Source organism: Sminthopsis crassicaudata, chromosome 5, assembly GCF_048593235.1.
Source record: "Sminthopsis crassicaudata isolate SCR6 chromosome 5, ASM4859323v1, whole genome shotgun sequence".
Taxonomy (NCBI): domain Eukaryota; kingdom Metazoa; phylum Chordata; class Mammalia; order Dasyuromorphia; family Dasyuridae; genus Sminthopsis; species Sminthopsis crassicaudata.
This window is the reverse complement of record NC_133621.1, coordinates 107,323,178-107,348,251: the sequence shown is the minus strand read 5'-3', so window position 1 is coordinate 107,348,251 and position 25,074 is coordinate 107,323,178. Positions and strand designations below refer to the sequence as shown.

The 25,074-nt window shown below is 36.3% G+C and overlaps 1 protein-coding gene across 1 annotated transcript in view; it reads right to left on the bottom strand.

Annotated features, from left to right (window-relative positions):
- The window catches only part of CNOT4 (CCR4-NOT transcription complex subunit 4), a 171,283-nt gene extending 150,132 nt beyond the window's left edge, over positions 1-21,151 (bottom strand). Inside the window, exon 1 of the mRNA XM_074267842.1 lies at positions 20,937-21,151. The gene's annotated coding sequence lies outside the window, so the exon portion shown is untranslated. The remainder of the gene's footprint in view (positions 1-20,936) is intronic.
- Positions 21,152-25,074: the final 3,923 nt, after the last annotated feature.

The following is a 25,074-nucleotide window of genomic DNA, read 5'->3' as shown; positions in this document are numbered from 1 at the left end:
TCACCTTTTTTGTTTGCTTGCTTTTTCTTTCTCATGGTTTTTCCCTTTTATTCTAATTTTTCTTTCACAACATGACAAATACGGAGATATGTTTTAAAAGATTGTATATGTATAATCTATATCAGGCAGCATGCTGTCTTGGGGAAGGGGGAAGTGAAGGATTAAAGAGAAAAAAATTTAGAACTCAAAATCTTACAAAAATGAATACTGAAAAGTTTTAAATGTAACTGGGGAACCAGTATACATACTACTGAGAAAAAATAACAATTATCACTTCTATGCAAATGAAGAGTTGATATCCAATATAGCTCTTTATTCTTTGTCAGTACCCCATCACCTGAATGTATTGCCTTTCAAACTAGATATCTCAATAACATCTCAACCTCAATTCATCCAGAAATATTCTCTCCCACCCCCTAATCTACTCCTCTTGCAAACTTCTCATTTCTGTTAGTTACTTACAATTCCTCCAGTTTTGCAGTTTATAATCTCAGCATTATTATCAACTATTTGATTTCCCTCTTCACTCCACATACTCAATCACTTTACTTACTTAGTTACAGTTTCTATATCTGAATCTCTCTCCCTATTCAAATAAGCTTTTCAAGCTCTCAAGCTCTCATCATTCAAGGCCTTATCTCCTCTCACTTAAGACTATTGTAATGACCTTTTGATCACCCTACCATAATTCTCCCCTCATTCTAAACCATCCACATAACTGATGCAATTTTTTGGACAAGGAGCCAAGAAACTCATTTCCCAAACTCCTCTAAAGAGAAATAGAAAAATCCAGCACCAGATCAAATTGTCATGGGGGAAATTTAAATCACATTAAATTTTCTAATCTTCCCAAGGAAATACTAAAGAAGGGAAAGGGACCTGTATGTGCCAAAATGTTTGTGGCAGCCCTTTTCATAGTGGCTAGAAACTGGAAAATGAATGGATGTCCATCAATTGGAGAATGGTTGGGTAAATTATGGTATATGAATGTTATGGAATATAAATTGTTCTGTAAGAAATGACCAACTGGAGGAATACAGAGAGGCTTGGAGAGACTTATATCAACTGATGCTGAGTGAAACGAGTAGAACTAGGGGATCCTTATACACTTCAACAATGATACTGTATGAGGATGTATTCTGATGGAAGTGGATATCTTCAACATAGAGAAGAGCTAATCCAATTCCAATTGATCAATGATGGACAGAATCAGCTACATCCAGAAAAGGAATACTGGGAAATGAGTGTAAACTGAGAGCATTTTTTTTTTGTCTTGTTTTGTTTTGTTTCTCTTCCCAGATTATTTTTACCTTGCGAATATAATCCTTCCTTTGCAACAACAACAACAACAACAAAATTCAGTTCTGCACATATATTTTGTACCTAGGATATACTATAAGATATTTAATATGTATGGGAATGCCTGCCATCTAGGGGAGGGGGTGGAGGGAAGGAGGGGAAAAATTCGGAACAGAACGGAGTACAAGGGATAATGCTGTAAAAAAAAAAAAAAAAAAAAATTACCTATGCATATGTACTGTCAAAGAAAATGTTATAATTATAAAAATTAATAAAGAAAAAATATTTAAAAAAATTTCTAATCTAGAACAGCATTTGGAGATAATCATAGAGGTCTATGAACACTGAGAATGGGTTTTAGCCAAAAATACAGTGCCTGAAGCACTGCAACAGAAGCAGAGTCTGTGCAGCAGAACAAAAGGAGGAATCAGAACCATATGGGACATCCCAATATCATGCAAACTGTGGAAACAGGTACCAACTGGCAGCTTTATCAATATAAATGTGGCTAGGTGGGGTGGTATAGTATATTAGGATAAGGAGCAATCTCAGGGTCAGAAGATAAGCACCAACAAGTAGTAGCAGTATGACTTAGCTCCCAAGAGTAGAAATAAGTCAGTTCAAACTTCTAATGCATTATGAAGCCTGAAGAGATATAATCTGAGTAGGTATTCCAGACCAAAGGTTAGACTGCAGTTCTATCATTCTATACCAGCAGACTGATAGTGTCTGAGTCCAACACCAGTTTACTATTTGTTCAGACTCAAATGCAAATCAAGAACTGCCAAAAATTAGACCAAGTGCATGGTGATTAGATTTGGCCCAGAATCAGACCACTTTCAGAGTGTGGCGAGCTTACCAGTCCCCAGCCTGAGATACTAGAATAGCATAACACTCAATAACTCAATAAAACAACAGGACCAGACCCGACCTCTTAAGAGTGTCCAAAGTCTAACCCTGACATAAAATCCGAAATTAGAAAATAGATGAGAAGAATGAGCAAACAAAAAGAGAATCCAACCACAAAAAACTATGATGGTAATAGAGACATTCAAGTCACCAAACCAGAAGAGAATAATTTCAAAACACCTACGAGCAAAGTCTCAAAGAAAATTCAAGTTTGGATGCAAAGATGCAAATTCAACAAAAATTCCGGGAGGTGACAAAAACATTTTAATAGTTTAAATGTTTTTAATCAATGAAATGAGCACATTAGAAGAAACAATTGAAAAAGAAATGAACTGGAAAGTAATACCTTGGTACAAGAGAAACAAAACTGTCCAAGCCAACAAGCTCTCTGATAATCAGAATGAACCAAAGAGAAATCAATGACTCCATGACACAATAATAAATATTAAAACAAAAGTGACTGGACTTTTAAAAATAAAAGAAAATATAATATTTTTTAAAACTGATCTGAAAAACTGGACAAAAAAGTTAGGAATCAGTAGATTATTAAGCTGAATTCTGGAGCATCTCTACACCTAATAGGTAAGACTCAAGAGTGCAGAATGATGTGATATATCTATGGACATGGCCAACGTGGAAATCTGTTTTGCTTCTTCATGCATGCAGATTTTGTTTTTATTTCATTCTTGATGGAGGAGGAGGATTTTTACTTATTAAAAAAGAATTTTTTTAAGGTAACTTTCCTTTTCCATATCACTCATTTATTCAAATTCTAGTGGTTCCCTTTTGCTTCTAGGACCAAATTAAATTCTTCTGTTTGGCTTTTATGTTCCTCACAACTTGGCACCAAATTATCTTTCCACTTTTACTCCTCTTTAGAACATTAGGGGACAGCCAAACTGGCTTTTCACTCCATTCCTTTCAGATCTTTATCTTTACTCTGGCCTCCCCCCACCCCATGCCCAGAAGGCACTTTCTCTCCTCAGCTCCACCTCATAGAACACCTGGCTAAGTAGGCATCAAGTAACAACTTTTATGTGATACTTTTTCCCCAATCTTAATAGCTAAAGTGCTTTCTATCTACTTTATATTCAACTACATAATATTTTATTTTGTCTTTACTCAACATATACATTCATGTCTCTCAAAAGAATTTAATATCTTTCCAAGTGGCAATTGCATAATACTTTATTAAGAAATAACCCCCTCTTCATCCTATTCCACAAAACTATTCCTCAATCCTTATCCTCTTCTTGTTTGCTCCAATTTTTGATAGAATAGGAGGCTCTTATCCCCCAACCTGATCAACCCCATTACTTATACCATACTTTCTTGATTCTATCATCCCCCTTATGCTATTACATGTGTGTACTTATGTAATCCAATTCAGTAAAGATCTACTAAGCACCTACAACCTGCCAGGCCCTGTTAGTACAGTATTAGTGCTTAGTAGCACTAAAGATACAAAAAAGCAGCAAGACAGTCCTTGTCTCAAAGAGTTTATGATCTAATGGAAGCAACAACATGCAAACAAATATAAATAAAGCAAGCTATATCCAAGATAAAAACATAATCCAACATAAAAAGGAAAGTACTGGAATTGAGAGGTTAGGGAAGGCTTCCTGAAGAAGGTGGAACTTTTAATTGGGACGTAAAGAATGCAAGGATATCAGAAGTCAGGACAGAGGAAAAGAAAGCATTCCAGGTATGAGGAATGAACAGAAAAAATACCTGAAGTCAGGAGATAAGTTATCTAGTTCACGGAACATACAGGAAACCATTGTCACTGAATAAAGAATATGTGTGCAAGAATAAAGTCTAATAAAACTGTAAAGTTAAGAGGGGGCTAGGTTATAAAGGCCTTTAAATGCCAAACAGCATTTTGTATTTGTTTCTGGAGGCAAAAGGAAGCCACTGAAGTTTATTTAGTAGGGGGTATGATAACATGATCAAATCAGTATTTTAAAAGAACCACTTGGGTGGCTGAATGGAGATTGTATTGGAATGGAGAGACTTGAGGCAGGCCAAGCCACCAATAGGTATTACAATAATCAATGTCAAAATGATGTGGAAGCTATATAAAAGTTGTACAGATAAGAGGAGAGAAATAGACTTATTTGAGATATGTTACAAAGGTGAAATCAACAAGCCTTGTCAACAGATTAGAGATAAGGAGAGTGAGAGAGAGGGAAGAATCCAGGATAATTCCTCAATTTCAAACCAAAGGACTGTGAGGATGGTGTTGCTCTCAACAGTGATTTAATTTAAAAAAAAAAAAAAAAAAAAAAAAAAGAGAGAGAGAGAGAGAGAGAGATGAGGAGGTTAAGGGAAACTAGTTCTGTTTAAGACATACTAAATATATGTGTATATTGTAATTTTATATATGCACATGCATATATATACACATGTATATAAATATCTGTGTATAGATATAAGAATAAATACATACACATATTTTTGTGTGTATCCTATCCTTCAATTAAACTCTTAGAAAAAGTTGTCTCCACAGGAAGTCTACTTCCTTTCTCTCTTTATCACCTGCAGCCTGCTTCTAAACATCACAACTGAAATTATTCTCCCCAAAGGTACCAAAGACTTTTAAATTGCCAAACCTGATGATCTCTTTGAAATCCTTAATCTTCTGGATCTTTGCTGCATCTGACATCTCCTCTACCCTGGCTTCTCAAAGCAATGACTTACCAGTCTCCCAATCCTTCCTCAAGTCTCTTCCTTACTGGATTCATTATGTGCCCTACTTCTCTGTCTATGGCTATGTCCTGCATCTCTTTTTCCCCTCCTGTCTTCGCTCTTATGGTGATATCAGCAGGTCTCCTGGATTCATTTTACCTCTAAGCAGATAACTCAAATCTATACAGTTTCGCTATGGAGTAATGACCTGAAATAACCAACTGCCTCTTACACATTCCCAATTAGATGTTCCATATGCATCTCAACCTTAATATAGCCAATAGAAAATTCATTTTCTTTCTCTTAAATTCTCCCCTCTTCCTAACCACCTGCTGAAGACCTTTCAGTCACTGAGATCCCATTTTTTACTCAATTCCTCATCCCCATGGGCAATTATCAAGTCTTCTACCCCCTTTTACAAAGTCACCACTCTAATCAGGTCCTCATTACCTCCCATCTACACTGTAAGAGATCCTAATAGGTCTCCTCTAACTTAGCTCTTTCCCTGCTGCATTCCAGACTCTTCCAACTAATTGCTAAAATGATCTTAAAACCAAAAGCTGACAATGTCACTCCCTGGCCCCAGTGTCTGCCAAATGTCTTTAGGTTAAAGAAATTTTTACAGTCTGGGTACAGCCTATGTTTTGAAGTTTTATGCATATTATGTCTACACACAACACACAAAATTTTGCAGCCAAACTATCCCACTTGCTCTTTCATGTCTCCCTTCTCTGTGCCTTTATATAGGCTGTCATATTCTTAGACTGTAAACCTTCCTCACTTTGAGTTTCCTTAAAGACAGCTCAACTGCCCCCTCCTTCTTCCTCAAAACTGATCTTGATTCCCAATGTGTTTAAGTGACCTCATCCCCAGAAATTACTTTGAACTTATATTTTCATGTTATTTCCTGACACTCAAATTAACTGCAAACTCCTTGAGAAGAGGAATTTTTTTTTCTTTTTTTATCTCCATTGAGACCTATCACATGTTTACTGAATAAATGAATACACCACCAACACTTCATTAATCATTAGCTTTACTCCTTTGATTATATAGATTTTAATCCTTTTCTGACCAGTTTCTCCCCTCTTTTCACACCTCAACTCTTCTTTACTTCCAAGCCACCCAAAAATCATCCTTCTTATGATCAGACCACCACTTCTATGGGAAAAAAAAAAAATGTTTAAGGGTTCCTCACTTCAACTTCACCTGCTGGTTATTTAAGAACATCCAAACTACTAATCCACTAACTGATTTACTCTTTTCACCTGCAGAATTCCTGCCCATACATTAAATCAAAGCTTTTAAAATTAAAGATCAATAACAATGTGGGATAGTCACAAAATTATGATTTATCAATAAATGTTTGATTAATATATCTATTTTTTATATTTATATACTTGAGGTCACAAAAATTTTTCAGGTGAAAAGGGATCGTGAGTAGAAAAACTTAGGAAGCATTAAATGACAGCTTTAAGAAACCTCTCAATATTTTCCTCCTTCTTGAAAGAACCTTCCTCTCCTTTCTCACATAGCAACTTTGTTTTGAAGTCACTCACAAGACTCTTCTAAATCTGAAAGAAATCTCAGAGCTTATCTAATTCAACCTCCTTGTTTTAAAAATTTGGGTCTCAGTTAAAAATTAACTGAGACCCAAAGAGGTGAAATAATTTGTCCATGACAACAAATGCCAATGCTAGAATTTTGAACCAGATCTTAACTCTCAATCTACTTCCCTTCCTATTCTATTAGTCATTTTTCTGTTTTATCTTCTTATTAAACTGTGAACTCTATGAAACCAAAGTTTATTTCTTTGCGGAAAGCATCAAAAGACCTCGGTTTGAATCCTTGATATACCACTTATTTAAATGTGTGATTTTAAAACAGATAATTTAATATCTGTAGGCCTGAGTTTCCTCATTTATAAAATGAGGGAGTTGAACTAAAATGACCTGTAACATTCCTTCTAACTAAAGATATGACCCTATGACCCCAGAACCTAGAACATTACTCAGCACTCAGCAAGTACCCAATATATTTGCTAAGTGCTAAGAAAGATGGCTAACCAAGCCTCAGTGCTAATGATAATAGTTAAGAAAATTCTTTTTATGTAAAAAGGGGAAATATAAATTTAGTTTCAAAGCCTGCTATTATTTCTAGCAAATTAGCGGGTTTTATAACTCTAACAATTAAAAAATGAGGCCAACCACCTCCAAAGCTACCTGATTCAGCTATATCTTATAGCTATACCTGAAAGAGTAGCTGAGAAACCTCTGCCACCTCTCTCTCCCTTCTGCCAAATTCAATCAACCTCCTTAAAACATCTTTTCATTTTGGGGGGAGTGGAGAACTTCCTGGCAAGCTCTACTGAAGGGCAACTATTTTGCACAGTGGATAAGAGTGCTGATCCAGAAAGACTTGAAATCATCAAATCAAATTCATCAATTGTCCCTCAGACACTTATAAGCTATGTAATCCTGCGCAAGTCACTTAACCCTGTTTATTTCAGTTTCTTCACCTATAAAATGACCTAGAGAAGAAACAGCAAGCCACTCTGGTATCAGAAAGAATTAGAAATGACATGACAACAATAAAATCTCACCTGAAGAATTTGCCCATAAGCAAACTAAGGAGTTCCATTCCATATTAACATATAATTTTTACTCCATGTAAATAAACAAGAAAGTTCAAGTATAACAGCCTTAGGAATTGTGGAAAATCAGAATTGCAGAAAACCCCTCAAAAGAAATCTGCATATACTATATCAATAATAGAGGAGGAAGGAGGCAGTTAGAGGAGCATCACAACTCACATCTTCATTGAGTTTTGAATAAATGGCAGAAAAATAATTTGAACTCAGATCTTTTAACTCTTTATTCAACCTTCTTCAACATTTGCCCATACTGTGTCCAATAGATACAGTCACAGAAATCTCAGCATTAGCTGGAGAAGAAAAGGACTAAATTAAAAGGATGAACTAGGGAAATAACTTCTTTTAGAGGAAATGTCAGGCAACTTTCCCTAATTTTCTTAAGGGAAAAAAAAAAAGATATTCTTTGGTCATTTTAAGTATATGTTCTTAGTGGGAATAATAACAAATATGGCCAGGATTCACAAGATTTGAGATGAAGATCTAGGCACTAATAATTTTATGTTTAACCATATAAAGTCTTTTAAATTAGTCCTTTCCATTGAACATTCATTAAGGCACATATGCCAAAGACAGAATGAAAGATTTTAAGTGACACAGTGGCTGCCATCAGATGCTCTCGGAAAACTGCAAAGCATGCAAAACTTTTCTTTGGCACAGTCCTACTCCCTTTGGAAACCCCCTCTCCCACCTCCTACCTCTTGACTCCTCTCCCCACAATACCATCACACTGTCTACTATCAGTCCTGCACTCCATTTAGGCCTACCCTCCTGCACCAAAAATTAATTTCTTCTTTCTATGCTAGGTGCTGATCTGATGGAGTCCAAAACTCTACATTCCAAATTCTAATTCTGACGTTAACTGTATAACATTGGTCAGGTCACCTAACCTCTATAAAGAGTTCAGTTAGTTCATCCACAGAATAAGAAGCATTATCAGCCTATTAGGCCCATAGGTCTAAGGTATTGGTCTAAATGACCTCCATTGCCCTTTATACTTCTCAAGGTCCATAATTGTCTGATTTAAGGAATTCAGAATATAAGATGAAAGAAATTGGTTCCAACAGTGGGAAGGGAAAGAGTAGAGGGGAGGAAATAGTTGTCCAGTTTAAAGAAGTTGATCAACCCAATGTGAATCTTTAAATCTCTGAATATGTATGGATTATCTTTTTATTTATTTATTTTTAATTAGTCCATCATAAAAATTCTTGAAATACACAGACTGGAGAGGATGGGAGACAGGTTGAGACATCATTCCATCATTTCCCTCTTCCATTTTTGCCTCTTTGAGGTACAAAGCTGCTAGCAAAACAATGCAAGGGGGCAGGGGAAAGCTTGGCTTGGCACAAGACACAGTTTACTCTAAAGCATGACAGAATCCTCAAATATAGAGGTCCTCCTGTACTTAAAGAGTATTCACTTTTTTCCTCACCTCTAATAACAATAATGAAGAACTGGTGAGCACTTTATTTAAAAAAAAAAAAAAAAAAAAAAGGTACAAGAAGCAGTATAAAACATCATGAAATCCTAAGCTTATTTTAGGAATAAGCCACTCCCCTCCCCCTATCAAAAATTAAAACATACAAAAAAATCTGGATCCAGCCTTTTGAACCAAAGCTAGAATGCTGAAAACACTTTTAAAACAATTCTACAAAAAGAATGAAATGGCTTTTCTTCGACTCCAAAAACCTCTGAAACATAACTAAATTGGATTTAGCAAAAATTAAAGATTATGTCATGGTAAAAGAAAGGCTCAAGAAAGCCTTAACAATTCAAGAGTAAAAGAAAATGTTTTCCATGAAGTGTCATATTGTATATCTTTAATCATTATTATTTAACTGAGCACTGTTTTTAACACTTTCAAAAAAATAGAAAAGAAAATGGGAGGAAATTGCTAAGGAAAAATTAGGATGAATTTAATATAAAGCTTTTAAGAATCACACCATGCCTACTTTTCCCTCTTCTGGATTCCTCCAAACATAAAACATGTTCTAAATGTTTAGAAGAAAACTATAAATTATTCTTTATTTGATGTGCTTGATATTAAAAAGAATTGCACTACATAATTTTCAATAAAGTAACAATGACACTCATATTTTTTCTTCAGCTTTAAGATAGCAAAGTCAAGAGAAGTCCAAAATTAAGCAATTTATAAATTCCTTAATACAGCAAATACATTATACTGAAAATACATAATAAATGCAAAAAGTTGACTTAACAAAAGTCAACAAAAGCAAAAACTTTTTTGATTTCAAAGAAAATAGAGCTCAAAAAAATCCAACCAAAACTAATATAAGTATTCAAGGTTTAAAAAAATAATAAGTTCATGGAAGAATAAACTGTCATTTCACCATGTCCCTGCATCCTTCTTCCTGCTGACCTAATCTTATGCCCTCAAGGAATGAGGTGGAGCTAGTTCAATAATCTTATAGTTCACCAGAAATTGTATCTCCACTCAAGCCAATTTCAAATATAACAAATATAAGTTGTTCAAATATAATGTCTCCCAGTGTTCCTTTTAACAATACATATTTAAAGCAGTAAGTGAACCACAAATTTATCTTAACTTATGTTAGACACCTATCCCCAAAAGAATAAAATTTAAATAACTTTATAGTATTAATTAATCTTTTTATTGGAATTTTTGGTGATTGTAAATTGAGCAATCATGTATTATTTCCTTTTTTTAAAAAATCTTATCTCTGGGAAAATAGCAATTTGGTAACAAAAATGAATATCCTATTTATTCAGTCCTACAGGCTTGATTTCTTTCTGTCTTCTCTTTCATTCCCTAGATCCAACCAAGCAGTAAATTAAGTAACAGTAACTGATCTTTACACAGTATTTTAAAAATCTGCCTCAATTATTTTACTTGATCCTCATAATGATTGTAATATAGATAATACTCTATACTGCAGTATTAATGATAACATTCCTATTTTAGATAAAAGGAAACAGAATCAAAAAGGAAAAAAAAAGCTAAGTAATTTACTGAGCTAGTAAATGTGGCAACATTTAAACCCAGGTTTTCCTGTATGTATCCAGCAATCATTCTATGGCAACCTAAGTGTCAGTCTCTCAGGATTCCTTTCCATTGTTTCGAATTTATCCCTTCATCTTCATCATTATTGTCCCTCCTCTAGTACAGCGCTTAGTACATCACATATGGACTAATGTAATAGTTCCTTAGCTTGCTCTTATATAATCCATCCCAAACATTTCCATCAAATTACTTCAATGAGTTTGTAATTTCATCACTGTAGATTCTCTCCAATCATCCTGATTGCACTCCATCTACACTTGCCTGTTTTCCACACCTCTTGCCATGTCTTCCTTTAAATTCACCAAAGGAGGCTCCAAAGGTACTAGGGATCTTTATTCTTATCTTTGCAGCAACAACAGTTACCCCTTGATGTCCTTACAAGACCAATCTACATTTTTTCTCTCCAAAAATATTTCTCCGATGGGATATTTTATGCCAGCAGCTCTAAATACCTTGGTCTCAGGATCCCTTTTGCAATAAAAATTACTGAGAATCCCCCAAAATGAAAACCTTTTTTGTATGTGGGTGGGTAATATCTATATTTATGAAAAATGATAGCAACGTAATATTATGAAAATATTTTTGTCCTTAAGGATCTCCTGAAAGGATCCTATGTATGACCCTATGACCCTACATGTACCCATACCACATGTTGAGAATTTTTGCTTTATTCCTTTTCTTCAAAGCAATTCACCAAGGAATGGTGTGGCATAATGTATGCCACTCTTGTCTATCAGGAAGAACTGGGATCAAGCTCACCTTCTGGCATATGCAAAAATTTCCAGTCTGCTTTAGTGGAAAGAGTTTATAAGCTGGGAGTTCCCTATATTGAAAAAATTAGAAGTAAAAACTCCAAACAAATATTGTAAATTGCATGGACCTCTTTACTGACCTTTGAGTGATCTGAATTTCTGTATTCTGAAGACCAAGAATCCAAGATTTATCGCCATATAACATTAAGGAGAAACCATAGTTGTTTAAAAAAAAAAAAAAAAAAAAAGATGAACTTCTTTTTCAGAATCTGAAGTTGTTTGAAGAACTGCAATTTCCCAAAGAATCTTACCTGCTTTCCTTTTTGATCCTGAGCCCAACTTACTGTACATTTGTACCAAGATAATATACAAAAGGACATTTTCTATTGGTTGTCTAGTAAACAGCATATCCTAATCTGAACAATAGGAATTCTTCATCTACTTGTTTCTTTCGTATGGATAATTAGGAGCAACAATGAATAACCTTGGACGTTACATATTAAGTAGTTTCTGCAATTATCCTAAGCTTGATTCAATTGATATTCAAAAAAAAAAAAAAAAAAAAAAACAACTTAGAGAACTTAACCAAATAAGGGAATCCCCTCCTTACATTTCTTATGAGATTAATGTTCTTATTAATGTCATCATGGAATTCTTCCTGCTCAATCATATTTCTTATCAAATCATAATTACTTTCTCCTTCCAGAATTTGCCCACTCATTCCTTTTCTCTAATGTTGACTTGTTATTCTCTCTATAACTCATTTTGTAAATGAGGAAACTAGGCCAAAAAAAAAAAAAAAAAAAAAAAAGTTATATGAGTTGTCCAGGTTTATACAGCTGGTGAGGCCAGATTTGAACTCAATTAGAGTCTTCCTGACTCCAGCCTAGGTGCTCTGTTAACTGGGCCACCTAGTTGCAATCTGTTCAGTCTTGTCTAATTCTTTGTGATAGTATTTGGGGTTTTCTTGGCAAAGATGCTAAAGTGATTTGCCATTTCCTTATCCAGCTCATTTTGCAGAGGGGGAAACTGAGGCAAACAAGGTGAAATGATTTATTCAGGGTCTAATGAGTAAGTGTCTAAGGCCAGATTTGAATTTTGGTCTTTCTGATTCAAATCCTGGAACTTTTATCCACTGTACCAATTAGCTGGCCCAGCCTCTTATTGAATGTCTTCCCAAATACTGGCTTTTCTTAACAAATTCTATAAACATGTCCAAAGACCCTCATTCTTAAAAAAAAAAAAAAAATTCATTTGAACTTGCCACAACCTTAAACTAGCATCTTTAATTCTCATTTTCACTGCCAATAGCTTAGTATTATCTACTCTCATTCCCTTCACTTCTTTATAAGCTTTGGTATCAGCACAGTGATGGGATAAAGAAAGGAGTAAGTGTTGTTCAGCCACTGACTCTTCATGACTTCATTTGAGGTTTTCTTGGCATAGAGTGGCTCGACACTGCACCACACACCTGAAAGTGTTAAAAAGGATGTTAGCTAGTAAATCCAATTGCCTTTTTCCAGGGCACATCTCCTAAATCTCTCCAATTTCTGAATTAGGAATATCTTCCTAGATATTCTCTCTTCCCTTGGCTTTCATGATACTATTTTTTCTTGATTTTCTTACCTGTCTGTAATTCTTTTTCAGTCTCCTTAGGTATACCATCCAACCCTTCACACTTAATTAAATACAGGTGTTCTCCAAATCCCTATCCTCAGTCTTCTCCCACTGGCTCTAAACAGCAGGTGATCTCATCTGTTCCTGTTGACTCTCTACTCATTCAACTCCCAAATTCCTCGATTTAATTTCTCATCTTAACTCCAATATTCCAACACCAAGGCAATGCTGGATATTTCCACATAGCTCTCTCTTGGGCATTTCAAACATTATTTTCTCTTGAACTTTGCCCACCTCCAAAGTTCTCTACTTCTACCAAGGCTGCCAGCATCAGAATAATGGAGTGAGTACAAGATTCAAGTGTCAGGAAAATATGGATTCAAATTCCATGTCCAACACTTTCTAGCTGTAAAACTCTGTGCAAGTCACTTAGCTCTTTCAACATGAATTTCCTCCTCTGGAAAACTGGGATAATCCTGGCACCTACATCACAGGATTAGTGGGAGGTTCAAATGAAATATTATTCCAAACTTTAAAGTGCTATCTGAATATCACATGGTACTGCTGCTACTTCTCCTCCCCTGCAGAGCAGACCATTAAGTGCTATCAGTTCCACCTCTACAACATCTCTATCTACCTCCTCCTCTTCACTCAAATGGTCACTGCCCTACTTCAGCCCTCATCTAAACTACTGCAATGGCAATTTCACGTGTCTTCCCTCTCTAATGCATCTTCCAAGGAATGGCTAAAAAATAATCTTTCACAAGTTAGAGGTCTGATCATATTCTCTTGCTCAAAAACTTTCAAAAGTTTCCTATGATCTTTATAACCATACAGCCTGCCTCTGTACCAATCTAACATTTCATATTTTCTTTCACTACTAACCTTTCCAGAAATGCCAAATTTCATCTCCTACCCTCATGAATTCAAACAAGCTATCATATCTCTCAAGTAAAATGTACACATTCTCTCATCACCAAGACTAAAATTTCTGTATCTTCTCAATGAAACCTTATTGATTTCCCAATTTAGCATCCTTTCATTCTTAAATAACTTCATATTTACAACTGCATCTCAATTATGCATTATTCTAAACCAATACCAAGTAGAAAAGCAATACTTTGATGGCAGGAATCGGCTGTTTCATATTTGCTTTTGTATTTCCTCCATAATTCCACAATGATGAATTCAACTGGAAGTAATAACTCTCTATGATCCAGCTCACTTTTCCTTCACAAAATCTTCTTCCTAATCAATTCCTCCAATTCAACTTTCCATTCAAACAAATCTCTTACTATCATCTACTACTTATAGGCATTGGCTCATGTGAGAATTCCCCAGTCTTTGTATGTCTTTAATATCTAAATCCTTTCTATTCTTCAAGTTCCATACTCACCAGGATGCTTTCCCCAACTACTCAAGCCCACACTAGCCTCTACTGCATTCCGTGTGCTAAAAATGCAAAAAGTACAGAGTAACTTGTATTTTCCTGTTTTATGTATCCAAGTCTTCCCAATTGGATCATAAGTTCCCTTGTTCAGAACAGAAGGGACTGTTTTATATGTAATTCTGCAAACCCTCAGTATCTTACAAAACACAATAGGGACTTATAAAAATATTGGTTCAAATAATAATTATTTTAATGTAGCTAATATCCCATCAATACAGGTAACTCCTTCTAATAAAATAAGTAAGAAACTACCTCTTGCTCTTTAATTCTGTTCTATTTTTGGCTATATCACCTAGTAAATCCTCCACAAAGGGCCCATTCAACTAACTGGACAGTCACTAGGTCCCTTATTGCTATTGGTTATTTATCCATAATGAAAATTCAACATCACAAGTCTCAGAAAAAAAGTCCCTTTACTTCATAATCAAGGACAAAAAAAATAAATAAAATAAAATTAGTTTGCAAATATGTTCACTCTGAATGAATACCTTAGCCCAGGGGTTCTCAAACTTGGGCCCCCTGAGGACATTTATGCCAGGTTATGGCAAATGGGCTGAGGGGCAAAGACAGTGTGAGTTTTTGTTTTTACTATGTCCAGCCCTCCAACAGTCTGAGGGACAGTGAATTGGTCCCCTAGTTAAAAAATTTGAGGACCACTGCTTAGCCCTTGTGCATAAGTTTCCAGAATTTGTTTTTCAGAGTATGTATGGTAGACCAAGACCCACCTCAGGTGAAAAATATTGTGTTTAAGACAAAGAAAAATCGAAACGTAAATGGCAGAAAAAGCATCACTATCAAAAATAATTTCAAAGGATTATATTTTTTGAAGGACCTAAAACATCAAGTTATGAAACCTTCTAATTTTCAAGGGGGAAAATTGAAGCTATTAAGAAGCTAAATGATTTCCACAAGACCACAGAGCAGCAACTGGGAAGTAAGGACCTCTGACCCTAAATCCAGAGTTCTTGCCACTGTATCTTGCTGCCTTGTCATTCCCAAACTCAACTCTAGTGGCTCCCTATTACATCCAGGATCACATACAAAAAGCTTCTTTTTATTGTTCAGAACCCTTCATAACCTAGCCTCCCACTACTACCTTTCCATTTTACACATTACAGCTCCTACCACATTAGATACTAAGGCTCAATGACACTGGTCTCCTTGGGTTTCATGGTTGAGTCTCCATTCGGCTTCATGCATTTTCTCCAACTGCTTCCCATGCCTGGCCCTCCTCATTTTTGTCCACTGGTGTCCCTGGCTTCCTTCAAGTCCCAGCAAAAATCTCACCTTGTACAGGACGCCTTTCCCAATCCCTCTTAATTCTAACAGCTTTTCTCTGTATCCTGTATATGACCTGTTTGACCATATTTGTTGCTTGTTGTTTCCCTCACTGGATAGTAAGTTCCTGAAGAGCAAAGATTTTTTGCATTTGATTCCTCAGCAATTAGCACAAGACCTGAAAGACAGCAAGCACTTAATAAAAGCTTACTGACTGATCACTTCATCATTTTCATTTATTTCAGGCTTCACAATTATTGTCATAATCAAACATGCAAGAAATCAAAAGTCAATTGGTAGAAAGTGAAGGAGAAAGGAAAAAGTGGAACTGATAACTCAAATCAGTCAGTGACCTGGATTCCATATTGTGATGCCACTAAGGTCACTCAACAGTACAAAGAGTGAATATTTAGTATTGCAAATACCCAAAATTGGCACTTTTTTATTCCAAGAATTAAAAAAAAAAAAGCTTAAGAAATTTCAGCTATTTGGCATAAAAGTGAAGCGTCTACTTGTTGCAGCTAAAGAAATATTTTATCCCTCTGATATTTCAGTTAATAACTGTTTTACAAAACTTGATCACTACTTTCTTCAAAAAATTACTTTCTACGCCACCAAAAAGCACATTTATATTTTCTATATATCATTACCTTTTGCTTTTTCTTAATAGAAAATAAGAATTTTGTTAAATTCAAATTTGAATACAGGGATCAACACCAGAAAAACTTAACTATTCCCTTTTCCTTTCCAGTCTACCCTTTTCTAAACACTCAGGATCAATAAGCATTAATTAAGTGCCCAACAATGTGTTAGGCATTGTGCTATGCAATGAGGATATGAGGACAAAAATTAATCCTTGCTTTCAGGGAGCTTAAGAAGAGCTATCATTGCTAAAGATTTTCTTTCAAATTATTTAAAAAAAAAAAAAGCTTTACTCATCAATATGAGATACAGAAGCTATAAAACACCATCACCACTACACATTATCTAATGCATTTAAAATTTGAATTCTATAGTTATCAACTTTTAAGTTTTTTTTTAAAAAAGGAAAAACTACAACCTAATAACTATAAAATAACCTTCAAGAGTTAGTTGCCTATATAAGTAGTTCTAAACTGATTCTCAAAATCAGAACTGATTCTTTTCCTACCTCAAAATCAAGTAAACTAAACCTTACTTTCTTTTATGTTGCACTTTGAACCTCTTCTGGCAAAATCTGTTTCAATCATTACCATTACAAAAATTGGCATCACTTTATCACTTTGGAAAAAAAAACATCTAAAAGCATACACATAATAAAATTAAAGGCCTTAAGTTTTTGAACAAAGTTCTTTTCAGAAGCCTATAAAATTGCTGTAAAAATCTATTAGAATACCATGTTTACAACCTTTACAATTTTTTGCATTTTTTATAAAGTAAAAGAAAAATGAAACTGAAAAGCACCACCATCATCTTTCACATGAAGAATTTTTTAAAAAATAATCAAACACATTACTAAGTCTTATAAAATTAAAATGGGGATTTGCACACAAAGTTTTTTCAAACATTATTGGGATTTCATAATTTTTACAATTTTAGAATGTTAAATAAACATTTTCCAGTACATGTTCTTCCTGGATGGTAAAAAGCACTTGTCTAGAAGAAGAAATTCTTTGGGCAAATTATAAAGTGAATTTTACTTATGATATGTAAGATACAGCAAAAATATACATGTAACCTAATTCCCTCTGTTCATCAATCTTCAACCATTGAAGTTGGATCTTGTCACTTTACTCCCAAAAAGTCCAGGAGGAACTATTTACTGATAAAAGTTAACTGAATGGTATGCAGTCTGAAATCAAATTCTTGGATTGTAAAAAAAAAAAAAAAAAAAAAAAAATCACTTTAACCTAATGATCTCTTTTTAAAATGATGAAAATGAGTTTCAATAGCTTTAAACCAGTGTAACAAACATAGCTACATAAAAATTCATCCCTAAAAACAATCCTGTCTGTTCAGGCAACATTCTCTATTTGCTCATTTGAGCCTCACCACAATTCTGCTGGGCAGCTACTATATATCAGCACCAGATTAAAGATGAAGGAAAACTTGAGAAATTTAAGTGATCATAACTTTGTCAAAAGGTTATAAACTCAGTGCCTTCTGAGTGAATTCAGGACTCTTTCACTACTTGATGCTTTATTATACAATGATGCTTATTATTCTTTTTAAACTGTCTTTTGGGGGGAGGCTGGAAGGGGCCTGGAGAATGGGGAATATGTGTTTAACCTAAATTACCTATAATACCTGTTATGGCACTAAGAAGCTATTCCTCACCAATAAGGATTTTTAAGATTATTTTCATATTAAGATTTTCCCATTCAAAGAATATTTATTTTATATAAAAATGTGTGTATATTACTATCAGTACAACCATTCTAATTTGGTTCATATCCTTTTGAAATTGAAGGATATAAGGGAGCAATTTTATTTGTCACATCCTCCAAAGATAGAAGTGTTAGTTCTAGGCAATATGGAAACTAATTTTTTTTAATAGCCTATTTTAATTTATGTTTATCATGAAACTTTCTTTTAAAATAATCTATTCAACTCATAGACAGAACTACTGCAGTGACAGAACATGCCCCAATTGTTCAAAAAAAAAAAAAAAAAAGTGATAAATATGAAACTGTAATGCTTTTAAATAAACTACATAACAAGTTTTAGAAATCTAATTTACTACTCCCTAACAAAATGAGATATTACAATCCTTAGCTATCCAAAAGAAACTTACTTTAAAAGTAAAATGCTAAAACTAAGAATTTACATATTTATGGGCAAGAAAACATGAAAGATAATAATTTACCATTTAATTCTTAAATAATTTATTTAATGAGGAATCAAAGAGAAGAGTCTTTTAAAAGAAAATGGTCAAATTATTGTGCACTTCTTGCTATACAAAAGTAGTATTCTGCAAGAAGAAACTACTTGCATTTCAGTCAAGCTTGACTAACATTTTAAAAGCTGTTAGTGTATTTGGTTTGTTTAAAAATTGTAAAGCTTTTCCATTATACAATGAGGAAGAAACCAGATGCATGTTTGGCTTCCAATATAGATGATCAATTTTATTATCATGACCCTATCCCAAAACTAATCATTATTTCAAGGAAACTGGGGAGATAAGGATTTCTTCATTAACTAACATCTGTATTTTAATGATAAAGGGTGGAAACAAAGTAGGAACTTAAGGGGTTAAAAAAAAAGGGAGATTAAGAAAAAGAATTAGCTAGTCTTTTGACTAGCTTTTTTTTTTTTTTTTGACTAACTTTTGATTTCATTTTTTTGCCACAACTGCCAAAACTTGGAAAGTTTGGAAGAATAGTTTGTCCTGGACTGCCTTTTAAATTAAATCCACACCAACATTACAAAGAGATCTGGATGCAAACCAAACTTAGGAGGTGTTAGCTAGTGAGCTACTTTTGAAAGAAAAAGATATCCTAATGGATGGGCTTCACATCTTGCAACCCATTTCCTAAATATAAAAGATCACATCACAGACTAATTTTGCTTTTCAGTATGATTACAGCAAACTCATCTAAAATGCAAAGTTCTTAAATTATTCTTTTATTTTCCATTTTCATTTTTTTAAAAGCACTTTTTATAGGAACTAATCAGACTCCCTACAATTTGAGTCCTTTTCACTAAGTCAGTTTCACTGTCAGTGCCACCAATACCATGCATGAGTACAGTTTTATCATTTCTCTTAACCTAGCCCCAGTCAGGTTAAATAAACAAAATAAACAAATCTGTAAGATTATTTTTGAGGGAAAGTATTCTGTTCGGATAACTGCCATATTGGAAGTTTAAAAAAAAGAAAAGACTTGTTATTAAGTCCCCCCAAATACAACTATTAACCACTCTAAACTTAACTACAGAGAAAATTTTCATACTAATACTAAGTGAACTAGATAAGTGACAAAACAAACCATATTTCCAGACACCAAGTCGCCTCGTCAGCTGTCAATTATGGAAGGGAACAGAGGCATGGAAAAATACAAAGTTGTAATCCAAAAATCATTTATATTTAGCTTTGCAATGCTTATGTGTGCCAGTGATCTTCTTTTGAATCATTTGGGGTAATATTATGAATAATTTCCATAATCTGACCATAAACCAAGTGGCTGGAGAGGCAAATCAGAAACAAACTGGAGAGGACACCAGTCTAAACTGAAATGACCACAAACTGGTGATAGCAACTAATACACACGTGGATAACTGAAAGTAAAATGAAAAAACTGCTTTACTAAATTTAAAATTTGAGGAATCTGCTTAAAATTTCCCAAAGCGGCACTTCTTGCTTACACTGTCATTCAAATCCCCAGTTCCTTTACTGTCTAAACGTTCCAGTAAGCATGGCCAAACACGGGGCACCTTCCCTTCGGGAACTAAAGATGTAAAGACTTTGACTACAGAAATAAAGGGAAACACGAGCAGCCCGGTTACGAAGAAAAGAGGCGGGGGAGGAGAATGAAAAGCGGCTTTAAGATAGTTAAGCAACTCGATGAAAATGAAATGAAGTGCTTAAAGGGCAGCACTGCCAGGAGTCCGAGCCAGCCTGTAAATGGGCAGCGGCAGCAGCAGTTATCGCGGGGCAGGTGTACCGGTGGGCAGGCTGGAAGCAGCAGCTCCACGGCGTCAGCAGAAGGGGGAGTGGGTCCGTGTCCCGAGTGATGGCAATGGGGCAAATAACAAGTAGCCCCGGCCGTGGAATAAATGTGCAGCGAGCAATTGGAGTGAGAGCGGAGGTGATGTTAGTTACGGGGACGGGGGCGCGAAGGCTCTGGGGAAGGGCTACCACCCAAGGCATAAGGAGTTTGGGGAAACATGCAGTACCAGCCCCTAGTCTCGTGTCCCAAAAAGAAGGTAGGGGGAGAGGAGGGGTGTGGGGGGAGGAGCTAAACAGGCTCCCCCGTGGAAGAGGCTTTCGAAGGAGGCTCCAGCTCGCACCAGCCTCCTCCTTCGGCTGCTGCCGCCGCCTCGCTCCCTTTTCCTGGTGGCCGCTGCTGAACCGAAGCGAGAGGAAGAGAAGGAGGAGGAGGAGGAAGACGAGGAGGAGGAGGGTGAAGAAGAGGCAGGGGGTGGGGTATGTGTTGGGGGGTGGGGGGGCGGTGCGGCCTGCACAGTCCCCGCGAAGCCTCCGAGCTCTCGTAGCCGGCCAGCCTCCGGCTCCCCCTAAGCCCAGCCCCGCAGACACCCACCCGCCTTCCGCACCTCGCTTTCTCCTCCTCCCGAGCCCACGGGCTGGCGCGTCCTCGCAAGTGACTGCTGAGCGGCTGCCGGGGCAGACCTCGTCGGGATCGGGCCGGATGGCTCCTCCAAGTCCGACCTTTATGGCTGAGAGGGGGACTCTCGGCTTTCCGTGGGTTCCACAGCCGGACGGGCCACCATCTTACATTAGGGTAAGACTGCTCCGGCCTCTCTTGCGCAGGCGCACACGGACCCAGCCGGGAAGGGGGGGGAGGGGGAACCGCGGGAGGAGAAGGAGGTGGCTCCGACTCGTCTCGATGCACGCTGGGAGTTGTAGTGCTTCCGAAGCAACCGCCCAATTGCAAGCCGGGAATTGAAGTTCTCCTTCCTCGCTTCTTTTCCTTCTTCGGAGGGAGAGCGGGTGGAGTGGTGGGCAGATCTCACGTGGCTTCCTAAACTGCAGACTGCCCCGGCCTTTCCCTGCCCTCCCCGCGAGCCTATAGCGCTCGGGTGTCATTTGATTGTGGTTTTTCGTTACTGCTGTCTTTTTCCCCGTTTGCTGAAAGGCAGCGCTCAGGGTGGTCCGTGGCATCCAGGAGCGAGTCGCCCGGACCGGGAGGAGAGCTCACTCCCCTGCTCGTTTACCTCAGAAACGGGGTTACGGAGGGGAAATCGGGGCTGAATGAGAAGTTAACATTAGAAACCGAGCCTGAGAGGTGGTCTAAGGGGTCAGCTCCCAGCGGAGCGGGGTCACCGCCGGAGCGGTGTGAGGGCGCCCCGAGCGAGGGCGACACGTACAGTAACAGTTAAAGATCCCTCTCTTTCACTCCTAAACTGGAAGGCAGCGTTTCCTATTGCTGAGCGATAGGGAAAACGCAAAGTGTTCTTCGCTTTTCCCGGAGCTTAGCGGGCGGCTCATGCAAGAAGGTGTGAGCTGATGTGCAAGCCCGCGAGAACTCACTTTGCCAAGGGTGGGGTGGCGGACCAGACTGCGCTTCTGGTCACACTACTGCCTCTTCTCTCTTCCGCTCATCTCTCCCCCCTCCCCAAAAGCTGCCCGGGAAACCGAAAAAAAAAAAAAAAAAGTCTAGCCTCGTAAAAGTCCTCAAGGGTCAAACACCGCCCGGTCCAGACGCCCCTACCGTTTATGACTCTCAGCCCCTAAGGCTCGGCAGCTGCTTCTGCTGGCCCCAGGGATGCTGGACCTGGGTCCGGGGGGAAAGCTGTAGTGGCTAGTTCCAAACCAGCTTCCGCCTCGGCAACGCGAGCCCGGCTCCCTCAGGCTCCCCCTTCTGTAAGTAGAAGTGACGCTACTTTGACAGATCCGCCTCTGGAAGTGTCTTTGGCGGCGTTTTTCCGCCGGTCCTAACTCTAAAGAGCCGCAGAATGATGGAATTTCAGAAGGAGAAAAGATGTTAGAATTTAACCCCATCCCTTCTCTTCACAGATGGCCAAACTGCGCCTCGGTTACATCCTTCAAGAGGATTGTTCTAAGAATAAATAAGGAAAAGTTCTCTGAAGAGTTTAAAAAAAAAAAAAGCTTCCGTAAGAAGAGATATAAATTGTAAGATATAATTAGTAGATGCACAATAAATACTTATTGACTGATGCAATGTTTGGAAAGGACTTTGAAAAGGTTTTTTTTTTTTTAAGTGTATATGCTAAAGTTGTGTATTATTAGTGGTTAATGTAGCAATTCCTTAATTACCCAAAGTGAGTATCATGTTGAAAGAACATCCTGCTTTAACATTAAACCTATTTTCCTTTATGCTTCAATCAGTCTCTCAGTCGAGTAAAAGAAATGGGTCAGGCATATCTCCATCAGGTGAAATCCTGCGTACCCACCATCGGTTTGATAAATTGAATTAAGTGCTGAGGCTATTAAAAAAAAAAAAAAAAAAAAAAAAAAAAAAAAAAGTCCTTCCTTTCAACTTGTATTCCTGACTTCCCCTGGCAAAAGTGAGCTTTCTCTCATTGGAATTCTCATGGCACTTCATATTTTATATTATATTACACTTTGCTTGGTTTTGCTGGTTTTTTTTTTTTTTCAAAATTTGTGCTTTTTTTTGGTGGAAGAAATGCCATTGAGGATAGTTCCTCTATCAATGAGAACAAATGTGAGTTAGCAGCTGTTGTGTTACTTAGAACCTTAGAAAGTTTCCTGGGGTCACTGTGAAATTAAATATCTAGTCACAGTCCTGGTCTGGACTTGAATCCAGAACTTCCTGACTTCTGTCCTGCCTCTCATGTATTATATAATATGAATATTTTAAAAGTCTCTGAGATTAAATTCTGTTTGGGGAAAATGAAAATTGGGCAAAGTACCAACAGGTACATGGTGTATTTCATCTTTTTACAATACTATAAACCTTATCAAGAAATTTATCTATGTACTCTACTCAAGGCCTACCACCTGGCTTTGTTCAAAGAAAGCACTCAGCAACATTTATTGTTGAACTGAAATTCTCTTTTCTTTTTTTTTTCTCTTTCTTTTCTTCTTTCCAGATTCCATTTCCCTCAATTTTTCTCCTTCCCTGCTAGTCTTAGTCCTGTCAATAGCAACCACAGGCAATGTTAGCTCTGCTAAAAAAAAAAAAAAAAAAAAAAAAAAAAAAAAAAAATTGCCAATAATAAAATACTATTGCTCTATGGATTGGAGGAGAATCATTGTGTAATGGATCATGAAAGAAAGTGCTGATATAGACAAGAAGGAATTAGAAGGAGCAAATTAAGGTTAGGATCATTATTTTACATAGTTAAGAGGTACATGCATTCTTAAGATACCTTCAGAATTGGGGGAGAGGGGTTTATAGTATACATTAATTTTTTTAAATGGCAGAAGCATGCAAATATGAACTGGTTAGAACATATATTAATAGTCATGAAATATTTCCTATTCTCCCACACTTGAATATATATTACTTTGACATAGATTCTTTCCCCAGGACACAAATCATAACCAATTCCTGCCTGTCTTTCCTGTGTGAATCTTCTCCATATCTTCCATTCATCAAATAAAAATATTTAGCATTATTTAAAAACAAAAATCATGATAAAGATTAAAACAACTAATAAATTGTACTTTTAAACATAACTGCTTAATCACAGAATCAGAATAATCAACCTGGAATGGAACTTAAGAAATCATCTAAATATCTAAATCAACGGTTCTTACTTTGGGAGCTGTGAACCAAGTTTTTAATACTTTGACAACTATATTTCAGTATAATTGGCTTCCTGTGTAATGTTATATGTTTTATTTTGTTCATTTAAAAATAGTACCCTGGAAGAGAATCATGTTACCAAAAAGAAAAAGAAAAAAAAAAAAAAGTTTCAGAGACCCTGGTGTAAATAATCAAGAACAGGTGTTATTTATTCATTTGCTAATCTCCAGAAAGGAATTTCAAGCCCATTTTAGCCCTACAATAAAAATATTCCTTTAAATAGTCAACAAAAGTGCTTTCTCTTCCCCCATTCTTTATTTCTTTGTTTTCTCCTTATTTGCTCTTTCATATACATAGGAGAGGGGAAAAAACAACTCTGAGATCCCCTTTTACAATCCTGTCTTCCAGTTGTCTCTTTCTTCATAAAATGTTATCCAGGATGATATTCTTGTTGATAAAAATAAGAACTTAAGGTTTAAATCCAGCAAAAACGAACAGAATTTTTGGACCCAATAAAAGATAATCTCATTGAGAAACAGAGATTGATTGATTTTTTTCTTTGTATCCCCAGTGCCTATCACAGTACCTTGCATATAGAAGATACTCAAAAGTTTGTTGAATTGAAACTAATGTCTTTTAAAATGTATAATTAGCTTGCAAATAGGACCTTCTGCTACATTACTTTTTACCACATAAATATAGTCTTTATTCAAAACTGAGAAGTAGCCTGGTATGGTGAACAGAAATCAGCTTCAGAGTTAGAAAAATTGGCATTCAAGTCCTATCTTTGACTCCAGGCAAATAGCTCACTTCTCAGTGTCCAAGGAGTTTCCTACATCAATGAAATCATAATTCTCATAAAAAATTTATAAATCAAATTATGTCATTTAGGCATATCAAGGAAGTTAATACAATCAATGAAGAAATGTTCTTTACTATGCATTATAATCCTTAAGTGTTTATCACCACTGCTTTGATCTTTTTCTGCTATTGGATGA